This window comes from Vespula pensylvanica, chromosome 21 (assembly GCF_014466175.1).
Source record: "Vespula pensylvanica isolate Volc-1 chromosome 21, ASM1446617v1, whole genome shotgun sequence".
NCBI classification, from domain to species: domain Eukaryota; kingdom Metazoa; phylum Arthropoda; class Insecta; order Hymenoptera; family Vespidae; genus Vespula; species Vespula pensylvanica.
Genome location: NC_057705.1, coordinates 1,744,354 through 1,757,974, shown reverse-complemented (window position 1 = coordinate 1,757,974; position 13,621 = coordinate 1,744,354).

The following is a 13,621-nucleotide window of genomic DNA, read 5'->3' as shown; positions in this document are numbered from 1 at the left end:
TTGTGCATAGAGAAAGAGAGCCGAAAAGAGAAATATTTTATCGCACGGCGAGAATTTTCTGAGCCGAAAATCGGCCAATATCGGAAATATTCCAGCTACCAATACCGGTGCGCCGGCGGTGCTCCCTGTCAGAGAACAAAACTAAAATTTACGCGAAAATTGTGCGGGAATTATTTTCGTTTGCCTCTATTCTGGTCAACGGTTATCAAATCGATCGTTTTTCATGGTCGACGGGTAGCGAAGGTAGTCCAACGAAAAAGTGTTCGTTACATTTTACTTCCATACGTAATCTGATTAGAAGTGACGTGTTTTTTTTTTTATTTTTCTTTTATTGCATACGAAAAAAGAAGGAAGATAAAAAGAAGGGAGGAAAAAATGAGAGAAAGAAAAAAGAAAAAGGAAGAAATGTTATATTTTTCTGTTTGCAGGATCGTGGTAATATTTTATAATTATTTTTTAGCACCATCGTAAGAAAAAAATCATTTGCCATTCTGAAATAAACGATGACATTTTTTGGAGTGTTTGATCTATAGAAACAATAATAATAATAGGAACGATACGTGTTTCCATAGAGAACAACGGGAACATCGGTATCGATACTTTCGACTACGTATTTGTATTTAATTTTCATACACTTTGTTATTGATTCCTTCCAAAGAGCAGCGTGGTGGCTGTGCGTTTTTTTCCTCTTTTTGTTTTTCTTTCTTTTTTTTTTCTTTTTTTCTTTTTTTTTTTTTTTTTTAATAAATAAACTAACTCTACTCGATTATTTAATTTAACATACACGTATAACGCATTCATATCGCGTGAAATACGCTTTGGAATATACGTTTCGTTTGTCGGAAGCAACGGTTTTAAATATCCGATGGCATAACGATAATTTTGTGGGTTTTCGACTATCCGTTCGAATAAACTTTGAATTGAATACATAGTTACGGATATACGTTCTCTTAATATGTATGCTTCTCTAATAGCAGCAGTTGCCAATCGAATTTCGGCATGGCTTAAATCGAAGATTATCATCGGACAGATGCAACGTACGTGGGGTTAAATCGTTTCCGCGTTCCGATAAGAGATAATGGACGATATGTCGTGGATAGGAGAGTATAATGGACGCGAGTAGTATTAAACGAGATGTATTTTGACAAATGACCTTGCTCGAGCTATATGTACTATTGGTAATTTTTATCGATGTAATAGATTAGACGTATATCAAAAAAAAAAAAAAAAAACAAACAAACAAAAAGAACGATTTGTTAAGAAGAAAAATAACGGGAAGGAGAAATTTTTTTTGTATTTCGTTTTTATTTCCGACGACTCTCTATACAGTTTTACTCTCTGGGATTTATGCATGTCAAAGTAACGTAACCTATGTAATCGATGTAAGAGATTTCACGAGAATAACGAGCTCGTAAATTCTTGTCGGTATTGAAACGGACGGAAACATACGATGTGTTCATTAATTCCTCTATTTCTCGTAACATTCATCTATTTTCGTATCGCTTTGCCCGAACGTACCTATCAGAAAAGGAAGGATGTGCGGATGGCTTGAATATTCGTAGCTTCGCTAAAGAGTCGTCGATCGTCCAGTCGCGAACGTGTCACCCATACGTTCGCTCGTTCACCTTATTCCGATATATGTATGTATGTATGTATTGTCACTAAATCGAATCGTTCCACAGAAGGAAATTGAAATACGAAATCGTGAACAATGAAATCGTAGTGGAATGAGAACGACTAAACAAGAGAAAGAGAAAGAGAAAGAGAAAGGAAGAAGATGTAGAATAAATGAGAATGAGAGAACCATGAAAACATCCTTTCGTTCGTCACTTTCTTTTACATAAAGGGTAGCGATAGAAAGGAAGATTCGTACTTTGTAATCTCAATTCTAAACGAAAGAGTACTACGTACGTATTTATATACGTGTGTATGTATGTATCTCTATACTCGTGTATATACTATTGTATAGAGCTTTATACAATCTGAAGACAAGACGAAAGGTCGATTATAATAACTCATAGCAGACGAGCATAGTAGCATTCGTTGGTCGCATAGAAATCTAGGACACAAACTCCCACACACTATATTTTCTCCTTTCTCTCTCACGCATACGCTCGTGCATTCGCACAAACAAAGAAAACGTATACATCTTGTCTGAAACGATTTTCCGTAGTAAATACAACGAAGGTATTATCTACGTAATGATAATGTTGTAGCGACATTGACGTTTAAGCCCGTTAAATAGGCTTTGACTAAACGTTTGGAAAACGGAAAGCTGCTGAACGAGGACTCTCATCAAACGGTGAATTAAATCCGATTTAAACGGTAAATGTTCTCTCCTTGATGGTTCGAGAAGACTATCAATCTTACGAGTGAGAATGTATTTCACTATTTCAAATGGTAAGATCGTATTTTGAACGCGGATAGATACTTGGAAGATTCGTTAAGGGAACCCCGTTATTTTGGCTAGACGTTTTCCCAAAGAAGAATGGAAAGCTTTAAGATAGAATAAGGGCAAACACATCGGCGATGCGGCAAACGCCGATGCGGGGTTGGAGCTAATGCGTTAAGTTAAACTTACTTGAAAAGCACTCGGAACTTTGACTCATAAATAATCGTGGATTTTCTTTTTCTCTTTCTTTCTTTTTTTCTTTTCCTTTTTTCCTCCTTTTCTTTTCTCAAACCTTTCAAAGCTGTCGTATTGCGTTATCGTTAAAGATTGCTACGTTCATTGTCTATCGTAATATTTTATTAAACGCGTTAGATCTATTCGTACGTTCTCTTCGAGAGCATCGATAATACTCCTCGTCTTACGTTGAACCATCTACGTTGACTGCACGCTTCGATTTCGTTGAAATAAATTTTAAAGAAATTGTTTCCCTTCTTTCTTTCCGAAATGCTAAAGAACGTTCGAATAATCTCGCGCAAACTATCTTCGCGTTGTAAAGTCGATCGATGTAAATAGGTTAAAAAGAAAAATGAAAAGAAGATCAATCCGATGGGAAGTAATTCTATTGGAAATTGCTTTTCTTTATTATCGTGCACTTTTATTTTCTACAAATCTCTAATCTTTCTGATCGAATGGAACTCAATCATGATTGAAATGGCAAACCGCGATATTACGTCCTTCACCCTCTACTTTTATTATATTTTCGCGATACCACAAGTTCCTTCGATATACAATGTTTATCGTTTCTGTTCGTTAATTGCATCGATAACTTTATCGATGTGTTCTCCGTTCGTCTCATAATAACCTAATTTCCATTTTCCATTCCACTTTTTTCTCGCAAAGATAAAACATTTCGATACTACTTTTTATACTTTTTGATTTTATTCCTTTCAAAGGTAAAGTTTTAATGCAATCGCATCAGAAATTATTCCGTAATCAATATTCTTTCTTACTTCACATGTTTCGTCTCGGTGAGGGGCAAAAAAAAAAAAAGAAACGAAAAAAAAAGTAAAAAAGAAAAGGATAGAAAAAGAAATGGGCTTGCTTTTATCCGTTCTCCTTGATTTTCTTCGTAAAAATCTTCAAAGATATTCATTCAACGTTTACGACTGTGTGATACGACTTGATAAAGCAATAAAGAAAATATGTAAAAGATACTTTTAGAATTCGGTCATCGTGCCCTTTGATATTTTACAAACGATTCACCTATCTCTACGTTCATAAATACGTACATACATACATACATACATACATAGATACATACGCCAGTACATACATACATGCATAAATAGAAAAAACATGAGTATCATCATGAAAGGAAGGACATTTTTTCCTGCTGGATAAAAGGAAAAAAAAAAGAAAAAAGAAGAAGAAAAAAGGGAAAACGTTTTCTTTTGCTATACCGTACGCGTATTGGATATTCCCGAAGGACTCTTGCAAGTTGCAACGAACAGCGAAACGTTTGAGATCATCGTACCGGAAGTACAAAGCGCATGTGGCACAAGACCAATAGGAAGAGGAGAGAAAAAGAAAGAGAAAAAGAGAAAAAAATAAAGAGAGAGAAAGGAAAAGAGGAAGATGGAGAGGGAAAGAGAGAGAGAGTGCGAGAGAAAGAAAGAGTGGTCTCCTTAGTGGTATGAACATCGTACGCGTGACTGGAGTACCTCAACTGAGTTGGAAAGGAATTATGATCGTGCCAAAGGTATAATATTAACGTAAACACGAAACGAAAGAAGGAAAAACTTTGTCTGCCACGTACATATATATATATATATATATATATATATATATATATATATGTACGTATGTATGTATGTATGTATATAGTAAGTCATTAAACTTCATCACGACGTATAATTATAAAAAATAACAAGAAATATTCTGAGATAAGAAGAAACCGAAAGTATATACTTTAACGTCTGGACACTTTATTTAAACCAAACTGTTATTACATTAATTCAGTCTCACGAAAAGCATTCCCGTCTGGTATAACGGAAATTTTATAAAGTGGCTTTTCTTCGATAAGTAGAAAATAATGAATGATGACAAAAGGGAATACCTACTGAAAGTATGGAATAAGAATATGGAGTAGAGTCTAACAATAAGTACGAGATAACTTCATTAGATTTTGAATATGAAAAGACTATAAGAGAAATATGAATTTTCATATTAAGCTCGAACAGTTCCATTTTAAATACATAATGTAATTCTCGCGTAATGCCGACCAATAAGAAGAAAATTCTCTTTCCGTTTCCCTTCTAATGTTATGTCAATTAACGAAGGAAGTTTGGCTAGCAAGAAAAAGAGAGAGAGAAAGTATGAATGAAAGAGTATTATGCATTATAGAAAGCCACTAATACCAGTCGGTTTTAAAATTTTCTCAAGCTACAAACGACGAAACAAATAACTTGTAATGAATTTCTTACACGTTTGAAATTTATTCTCTTTATAATGAAAATTATATACCGACTTTGTATCTTTCTTTTTACATCGTATATTATTTTCTTTCTGACTTATAATTTGAAGATAACCAGAAAGATGTTACAAAAAGGTTTACAACGATTTTTCTATGGTACAATCGTGGAATGAGAATAAAAACGGATTTCCCAGAGGCGGTTTACTTATGCACTTGTCCCCTCACAAGTGTGCCAGTCACGTGCGCGCAGTTTGCGAACTTTAGTATACATTTGCGTTACCACTATTTCCTCGCGGACGTTTACGTTTCTACGCGGTTGAAACTCACGCGGGAAATGGAATACGGAAACGTCCAATGAATTCTTTCCACTTGTACGTTCTGCCAAAAGGAAAGGAAAATGCGTTCCAAATACTTTCTTCGAATTATACTGTTCTTTACGATTTGTACATCTTTTGATTTATTTACACGATCTTACTTTCTCCAATTCGAATTCATAGATAAATACCATACTTAAATTTCATTTGTTGTTTACGACGATACATATATTTTATTGAAAAAGAAAAGAAGAAAGAAGAAGAAAAGATTTAAACAAAATAAAAGATATATGTCGGATCTTACGTAGATATTACCTTACCTTCGACTAAATAATATTCTTATAAGTCAGCAAAAGCAATGATAGATATCTTTCTAATATTGCGGGCTGAAAAATCTATCTTCGATAGAATCGGAAATTCATAGTTATCGAAAATCGCCATATGAATTTTCGTGGAAAGATATATGTATATGTATATATATATATATATATAGGTATATATAGTAGTAATATAAAATCCATGTATTTCAGAAGAATATAAGAATTGGAAGAACCTGAAGAAAGGGTGGATATCTATCTATCCGCCTATGCAGAAATTACATATTTTCGATGTAACATATCTCGCGATACTGCGATATAATGATACGTCGAGGAGTTATGGGAGTCTTTAAAAAAGAAAAAAAAAAAAAAAAAGAAAACAGGGCGGGAGCGTTGACGAAAGAACGAAATATCGCGAATAGTCACGAAAGAACTTCGAATCTTGAAGATTTAATCAAATAGATGCTGAGATACCGTATACGACGTAATATCATGGAAATGTTTGATGTTTGATTGGACTTAGAAGAAGGAGAAAATTAAAAGTGGTATATTGATCTAATTCGTGAGATAAAAGACAGTTGATGTCAAACGTATTCCAAAATAAAATAAAAAAAAGAAAAAAGAAAAAAGTAGAAAAGAATGTACAGCTCGAACGTATCTAACCAAAAGCGATGAAATCGTTAAACTTTTAATTATCTTCTTTTTATTAGCAGATCGTAATGAAACTCGAACAGAAATAGTCCGGATTTTCTCGGAACACGCTTCGCATCGTGCCCTTTCCTCGATGTCATACCACCCCACAAACTTCCTTTTTTCTCTCTTTTCATGTTTTATTTCTCGTCTCTCTCTCTCTCTCTCTCTCTCTCTCTCTCTCTCTCTCTCTCTCTCTCTCTCTCTCTCTCTCTCTCTCTCTCTCTTTCTTTCATTCTCTCTCTCCGTCCTTCTTTCGTTTATTCGATTTAATCCCCCAATATCTCACCGATCCACCTTCGATTTCTGATAGAAGTTTCGTCTACTCGTTTGAACCTTCTCTCTTTCTCTCTCTATTTTTTGTTTATTTCTTTTTCGTTCCTCTTCTTTTTCTTCTTTTTGGATTCCATTTTTTTTTCTTGCTTTACTTTTTCCTCATTTTTAAGCTCCCTGTCGAAAAATGCATCGTCGAAAGCACGAAACGATCGTTAGTAACGACTAATGAAATAATGAGCCGCCGTATGCACTTGCGTGGCAATTAGTATTAACCGTTGGAAGGTTCTCTTACGAGAACGTATCACTGACGTGACTTCCTCTTCCTCTTCCTCTCTCTCTTTCTCTCTCTCTCTCTCTCTCTCTATGCCCGTTCCTCTTTGAAAATAATTTAAAATATTTCGAACATCGTGTTACGTGAGCAAAAAGGATGAGAAAAGTCAATTAATTACTAACGTTAACTACCTGAAATTTGTTCCCGAGGGTAAAGCGATAATGCTATTCTCATTTTTACTTCGTTATATTTGATATAACATGAACATTTTTAATAAATATACTAATCCGTATTTTGCTAGAGATTTCAAAATGAAGAATATTATTACCTCCAAAGTCTTCAAATTCCTTTCTCCGTTTTATTAAAATTTCTCTGTTACAAAAACAAGTATAAAACTTTAGTCAGGTATGTCCAAACTTAATGAATGGAACACTCTCTGACAATCTTTCAGTGATGACGAATAAATAAAATGTTAAGTTAAACAAAGCGACGTTGTGGAAAATGTTGAATCGTTTTCTCTTTTTGTCGTTTCGTCTGTCCACGTACGTATTCGCGTACGCTATTCAACAGAGTTTAGTTTTCATTAAGCGATGTATTAAAATTATTTGACGTAGCAAAATTTCTTTATAAAAATGATGTTCGTTTGATGTATTTTCCGTGATATTTTATCTCATATTTCTTTATTCGAATTCACATAACTACGTAAAAGAATATAATAGACAATGTAACAAATTATGCAAAGGAGATAATTTTGCACAATCCTTCTTACTCGCTTAACTATATCTAATAATAATAATACTTCAATAGAGAAAGGAGAACACAATACACTTTGAAGCTTCATTCAAGGCTCCTTTACCTTTCTATAAGGGCTTTGCTACGATTTGTAGTACGATAAGTGAAAATTAGAACGGAGAAACTCTTGGCGTGTTGTTGAAAATTTCATGACAAAAAGCATTTGAGGTATTGTTCGTAAAAGTAGGAATTTCGCGAGGTATGGTAACTCGTCGATTTCCACGTCTTTGGGCATAAGAATGAAAAGCGACAATTATCCAACATTGAATGACAAACTTGGATAACCTACTCAGTTGTTCCATTTGCTTGTTAATAACCTAAATGGTAAGAAAATGCTAGGTCGTTGTTATTGTTTGGAAAATTAGTATGTGGATATAACAAGCCACAGGAGTATGAAATGTCAGCGTAAATTCATCTGATAATAATGGCATCGAAGTCATACAATCGATAGTAAGCTCTTTGCTTATGTAGATAGGTACTGTGTAAGATAACAAGAGATGGAAGGATGATCGATATATCGAAGCTCCGTTATAGCGAGCTGCCAACATCGTCGATTCCAGCTGTTGTTACTGTTGTACGGTTTAGTCGGTCTTCCCTTGATACGTTCAACGGACACACTTGCTGTTATAGTACGTGCGTGTGTGCGTGCGCATACTCGTGCGCATACTCGTGCGCGTACTCGTGCGCGTACTCGTGCGCTCCTGCGCTCGCGCGCATGGCTTAACGGCAGGCTTTTCATTAGGACGCGTGATTGATGATCCTCTATCGTACCGTGATATTATTTTGAGTAGGTGTGCGTACTACCAAGGTAGAAGCAAGCTCCCATTATCTGTCCTTTTAGTATAGAACAGAATCCTCTTTATCTTCGACCTACGAAAATTTCCTCCACCCTTTCCTTCCCTCCCTCTCACCCCGTTGCTTCCACCTTCTACCCGATCTTAACCATCTATTCTATTTTAACAGCCATTAGAAACCTCTTCTATTCATTTTTCCCTTTTCTTTTTTCCATTCTCTCTTTTTCTATCTTTGCCAAAGCATCGGAACGTTTCGTTTGCATTTACGTTCGAACAATCAACACTGATGGAAGATACTTGAAAAAGGAATGAAAATATACTATTCACCGAACGTTGAAAATATCTACTTTTGATCCTGCTAATGGAAATGCAAGTATAATTCGTTTTCGTACCCGTCTATCCAATTTGCCTTTCGTTATTTATAACTCGCTTCGTATCGATATATTCATTTTTTAAGTTAGCTCGTACGAATTCATTGACCTTAGATAATAACATAAGAGAAAAAAGAAAAAAAGAAAAGATCGATGGATAAATGATTGAGTAAACTTGAACGACTGCCAAGCTCGTCGTAACTCTTAGCTTTTGTGATTGATTCCAAGACTTTATTCTAGCTCTTGGGATATGTGGAATCAAGCGTAAAAGTAGGAATGCTCGTTTAAAGAAATAGTACGGAAGTAAATTTATTTCTTCGACTATAAATCAAAATGATCGGCCGTGGATAAGAATTGAACGAGTTTTCGAAGGGGAATAACGTTAACCAAGTAACTTGCCGATTTATATGGTTAAGATAATATCTTAATCTCGACGAAAATGTTCTTGTAACATTTTCTTCCCTCGTTTTGATTCTCTAACGTTATTCTCTTGATTCGAAAATTTGTCTTATTCTTATCTAGAAAATTCGTGCTACGACTATCTTGCTAGAAAGAGGAAACGGACCAAAGTTTTACGCGCGAAAGCAAACGAAGTGGAATCGATCCGTTTCATGTTCGATAGGTCCAATGATGGACTCCTTACGTGCTTTACTAGATCGGAAATAAATCGGCCTGATACGAAAGTTCGTAGGAACTTTACAATTCGAGCGTGCAACGGGTTTCAAATTAATTTTTCTTTTAAAATCTAATGTTTTTTTTTATTATAATTTATTTTTCTTTTTTTTTTTTTTTTTTCTTTTATTTTACTCTTTGACGTAATAACGTGGAAAAGCCAACTAAAATTCCTTCGGTTACATGCTCGAATTATTCCCATGCATGGCCCTATCCCTCAAATGTTAGGTGCACCAACGGAAATTTGTAAAAGCCAAGGATAACTGGTTGCTGTCGAAAACAAGACCGAAAGCTCGTACGGTGGTTTAGCCAGGAAAGCCTTATGAAAGTGGATTCTCCGTGGGTAATCGGCTGTATGATTTATAGCAACCCAAAAGGTCTACCTTCATTTCTGGAATAGTCTAAGCCTTACCGATCCTAATAGGAGTCAATCGAATTCTCTTATAAGAATTCAATCGTTAAATTTGTTAGAATTTATTTTCGGAAAGCTAGTAGAATTTGTTAACTGACTTAACGCGATTTCATATCCTCAGATCTTTCTCTTTGTTTGTTTCTCTTTTTTGCTTCTTTAAATAAATTTTCGACAGTGAGTTCGCGAAAGTCGTTCAAGAGTTATAATTTCTTTGGTAAGCTATTCATGATTTTACATAGGAATTGAAGAGAGATACGAATGATGACAATACGGATTGTTCAATAACGAAAGTCTGTCCAGCGATAGGATCGAAGGGCTCGAAGAACGATTTTTCAGAACGTCGACATTGAACGAGGACCGAACCTTTTAGCACGTCAATGTAAGAGTCGTCAAGTATATTCGACAGGGAGGCCGAGAACTCAGAGGCTCTCTCTCTCTCTCTCTCTCTCTCTCTCTCTCTCTTTTTCTCTCTTTCTTTTTTTTCTCTGTCTCTCAAAGTCCTGATGTATGGCAGCCTTGAAGTATGACTTTCGAAGCTCTCAGCCCGGAATCCGTTACTTCTCTAAAACTCGAAAGAGAGTTCGAGACTTCGCGAAAGACTTTTAGGTAGATACTCGTCTTTCTGCTAGCTTTATTATTACTTTATTTCCTATCTCCGTTTGTTTCCTCTCTTTTTCTTACTCTTATAGTTCCACAAATTTTCGTCTAGTACGAATGGTATCTCTAGACGAAATGGTATCTAGAGATCGATGGATCACAGTCTAGAAACGAAATGGATATTCTCGAAAATCTTTCCTTCAAACTTCGCGAACTTTAGTTTCGTACGATAAATTGTCCTTTAATGAAATAACATTTGTTTCTCTCGGAGGAATAATTTTTCTATCCAAGCGAATGCACCAGCTGTGTGATTCAACGTTGCAAATGTGTTCGAACTTTTTTGAGAGAGGGAGAAAGAGAGAGAGAGAGAGAGAGAGAGGGAGGGAAAGAGTAGTGGTTAACCACGGAAAAGAAAGAAGGATATTCAACATTCTCAAAATAAAAGTTCCCGATTTTTCCAGGCAATTAGGAGTAAGATCGTATTTCTTTGAAAGAAAATAACATTTTCTCTTAGAAGGTATACTGTAATACTTTTCTTTATTTTCCTCTTTCCCTTTAAATCTTTGGATTTGACCTCCGACTGTTTAAACATCGATTTTACGATCTGTGTGTTAGGGAGAACTAAGACGAAATTTTTTCTCTTTATATATATATATATATATATATATATATATATATATTTTTTTATATTGCATATACAGTGGTCATTTTAACGCAAACCTCATATTTACAAAAATCCGATTAAAAAAGTTCATGAATGACAATTTAACAATTTATAACCGGCAATAAATTACAATAACAATAATTGGCAATATACTTTTTCTCTGTTTTTTTTTTGTTCTTTTTTTAACAAGAGCAAAATCATCCAGACTTTTTAAAATGAAAATATTGTGATTTATTAAAGATCATGATAACTGTTACGAGGACCAACCTGTACATAATAAGCGTATATATTTATCTCTTGAAAAGTTCTCGAAATCTCGTCGAGAGATTTTATCCTTTTCATCGTCTTAGCGATCCGCTTGATTCGTTGAGAGTATCTCTAAATAAAAATACCTCTCGTACGTTTGTTACTCTTTTTCTCCCGTTTTCTCGAAAACTAACAACAGTAGCGAACGGTACTTTTGTTCTTGGATATCTCGAGATTGTCCGTTGATTCGAAACCCCTTGAAAAATAGAAATGTAATATTTCGTTATTACGTTGGAAAATTTTTTTCCAGGATTTCAATGTTACCGTTTGTTTCAAATAAAATTGTTTAAAATAGTTCCGTCGGTTTTTTCTTCATCGTCGATAAATATTAAGCTCTATCGAACGATTACAATAGTAACAACGATTCGATTGAAACTTCTACGAGCAAAAAGGGAACGAAGAAAAAGCAAGCATCGTACTACTTTTAGATATTTGCTTGATATTAATAACGTTTTATATCGTATCGAATCGATTTACGAAACGGTGTTGAAACAGTAGCCGAACACAGTGTCCAGAGAAATACCGGTAGGAGTTAGTCCGATAACACTTGGCTATTATCGAGTGGTAATTGAATGGAAGATTAGAGTAATGGAAACGACGCAGGGTGTGTTACGATCGAAGCGACGCGATGAAGTGGTTTGTCTCGGTAAACTAGAATCGAGTATCGCTCAGAGGAGAGACGTAGCGATCGTTTCGATCGTATGTTTACGTTTACATTTACATTTTAATCTGCCGAATTAGTGTCGGATTAGTTCCTTACTCGCGTTAAGTGTCGATCGATCGAGTAGGATCTAGTATCAGGATAAAAAGGTCTCGAAAAAAACGTTTTTATCGTCGACAAAAAAGGAAGAAGAAAAACGAGAAGAAAAAAACAAAACAAAAAAACCAGAATATTTCCAGGATAATTCCTCTGATTCTCTCAAGAAATAGAGTTAACGTTGTGCAATTTCGTTTGGATAAATCGTCAGTCAGCAAACGGATACGAATTAGCCTTCGCAATGGCAAATCTATGAATAATTCATATCCGCAATTTTCTTTGTTTCCATCTTCATCATTCTCCAGTCGAGTATCGATCCGTAGGAGAATTACGATCGATCCAATCCAATCCTCGCCATCTCTTCCCAACCCTCTTCATCGCCACTTGCTTCCTTTTTTCTTTTTGTCTCCTTTTTTCTCTCTTTCGCTTTCGCAATATCGTCGATTAATCGTCGTAATGTAACCTGAATTCTGGAAGATACGAACGAAAAAATGCTAAATAAGAAAAAGAAGTGTAAAAAGAGAAAGAGAGAGAGAGAGAGAGAGAGAGAGAGAGAGAGAGAGAGAGAGAAGAAACGAAGGAAAAGCTGATGAGAAAATTACTTTTTAAACCGCGCTCGTCTTTCGCGCGGCAACTCGTTAGAAGCAATTGCAGTTCTTCTATCCTTACCTCCTCCTTTCCCTTCTATACATCTACTTCCTTCTTACATTTCGATTTCTTCCATCTCCTCTTAGTCTTCCAACTCTGGATTGGATCAATTCCATCCACGGAATAACACTTCTCACGTTTTCTAAGTATTTCATTTCCTAACTTTCCTCATCACTTTATTACATATTAGTTCGTTTACATTCGAACACGTATCTCAAGATATTCTCCGATGGATGATCAATTCTTACGATAAACTTTTGAAATAGTCAATTGATTCGATATCGTCGTGTTCGATGGGGTTTCTTTGAAGATAATATATACAGTTTTTATATAAGTATGTATATTTATATATAGTAAACGTACTCGTACGTTGGATTGAAGAATTATGCATTAATATCTATAAGGTTTTATTTCGATCGTTCATAAATTTCATGTCACGTAGAAGGAATTATAAACTTAAAAGAACTTGAGAGAGAAAGAGAGAGAGAGAGAGAGAGACAGAAAGAACGCATATTTTTGGCATCGTGAAAAATGTTCGCGAAGCTTCAGTCGTCGAATTCTAAATGAAAGATTCCTAGGATGAGCCGCTTTATCTCAGATACTCATTCTAACTACCAACGTGTTCCGCTATCACCACTTATCCTTTGGTAAATTTCCAAACTTTCAACTTTTGCGAGAGACTCGCATGGAGTCGGCAAAGCGACTATCCAACTGCGGATTCTAACCGCAAATTACGCCATTCCACATTTCCTCAGGCTTCTCTCTTTGTTAGTCTTCTTACTCGTCTGGTAAAGCTCTTCTCGGTGATATGCTGAAATAAATCGGCATTTTAGTTAGTAAAAGTATTACATCTATTTCTAATTTCTTAAAATTTA